General features: G+C 48.8%; 1 protein-coding gene across 1 annotated transcript in view; it reads right to left on the minus strand.

The window, feature by feature from the left end:
• The window catches only part of col1a1a (collagen, type I, alpha 1a), a 23777-nt gene that overhangs the window by 5310 nt on the left and 16500 nt on the right, over positions 1-1967 (minus strand). The window lies entirely within an intron of this gene.

Here is a 1967-nt window from a genome sequence, read left to right on the forward strand (position 1 = left end):
GCTCCCCCTGGTTGCGTGTCGAAGTGTCCTTGGGCAAGATACTGAACCCCGATTTGCCCCTGGCGGCTATTCCGCCAGTGTATGAATGTGTGTGACTGGTGAATGCAGATGTACTGTAAAAGCGCTTTGAGTGGTCGAAAAGACTAGAAAGACGCTATACAAGTACGGAGCATTTGAATGTGCATTTGTTATTTAAAAACAATCTTCAGAAACTTTACTTTGTGTTTGGCAGAGGCCCTAAATTATTGCAACCAGTAGAAAGTTTTCATTGGATCAGATGATCCAGGGATTCTAAACATCCTATTAGCTGGTTAAAGACACTTCTGGTTCCATGAAATCAATTGTGAAGTTTGTAGTTTTGTAGAGTTTGTAGAGTAACAATAGGAACATACAGAAGGTCCAGGCATGCCAGGGAAACCTCTCTCTCCTCTCTGTCCAGGCAGACCAACAATACCACGCTGTCCAGCAATACCCTGAGGTCCGGGAATACCAGCACTACCCTGTAGGGGGCAACAGAGAGAGACAAAGAGAACATGGTTAGACATCAAGGCTGCAAACAACACCTAACCAAGATCTGCATGTTGTGTTATTCAGTGCTACTACTAAAAATGTAATGTGTGATATATTAGTGTGATAATGTAGCTGGTATCATATCAGGCACTAGTCATTTATTGGTTGAGAAAAAGAGGCTCCTACAATTACTATTCCAGTTTGTTCTGAGGGTTTTGCGTTAAAGGTAACTTACGGGGGAACCATCGGCACCAGGGCTACCCTTCTCTCCAGAAATTCCTGGGGGTCCAGCAGCACCCACTTCACCAGGGCGACCAGCAGGTCCAGTCTCACCACGGTTTCCTTTAGGTCCCTCTTTGCCAGATGGTCCAGATGCTCCGGGAGGTCCAGGGTTGCCCTATTAGGGGGAATACAACAATGTTGAAAACCATCCTAGTGGTTGAGCCCTGCCACAGGAACAAGAATGGCTAATAACATTAGAGACAGACTTACAGAGGGGCCGGGAGGTCCAACTCTGCCAGCAGCACCAGGGAAGCCAGTAGCACCCTAGGGAGATAAACAGAGCTGTCAGTGCAAACAATAGAAAAAGATCAAAACCAAGGACAGAGTAGAAGATATGTGGTGACTTACAGGAGGTCCAGCGGGTCCGCGGGCTCCCTTAGCGCCAGTATTTCCAACGGGACCCTGAGAGGACACAAAGTGTCAACATGGGAGAACCAGTAGCAGGTAATGTAGCCATGGACACTTTTGATTTTCAGAATCATCTCACTTTTTGGATTTTCTATACTATAATGAGGTGTGAATGTATGAGTTTAGAAACCTGAGGTCCAGGGGCACCAGTGGGTCCAGCAGGGCCGGGGAGACCAGCATCTCCCTTAGCACCATTATCTCCAGCCTCTCCCTTAGCACCAGGCTGTCCATCAGCACCCTGTTGTAGAAGAGTGGTGGATGAAGAGAGATAAATGATTTCTCAGTTACTTCTGCGTTGAAGCTTCAAGCTAAAAAAACAGTTGGTAAGTGAAGCTAGGACATTCATGAAGAAGTGACTTACAGGAGGTCCGGCGAATCCAGCGGGTCCAGGTGGTCCGGCCTCTCCACGCTCACCCTGAGGAGGAGGAGGCAAGTCAACCAAGGATTTCAAGGATTTCAAGGTTCAGTCAGCTAGGGAACTGAAGCTTCGCCTTCTGCTCTTGAGAAAAGGCAGACCAACAGACAGGTACTTACAGGGCCTCCGCGGGCTCCAGCGGGTCCGACAGCTCCAGGGGCGCCAGGCTCTCCCTTGTCTCCGGTGGCTCCAGCAGGTCCGGGAAGTCCAATTGGTCCAGTCAAACCACGGGGACCATCCTTACCAGGAGCGCCATCGGCACCCTTGACTCCTTGGTCACCCTGAGTTATTGGATGGAAAAGGAGAGTGAGTTATACAAGAGGTGATCATACATCAGATCCTGTAATACAGG

Source organism: Micropterus dolomieu, linkage group LG02 (assembly GCF_021292245.1).
Source record: "Micropterus dolomieu isolate WLL.071019.BEF.003 ecotype Adirondacks linkage group LG02, ASM2129224v1, whole genome shotgun sequence".
Taxonomy (NCBI): Eukaryota; Metazoa; Chordata; class Actinopteri; order Centrarchiformes; family Centrarchidae; genus Micropterus; species Micropterus dolomieu.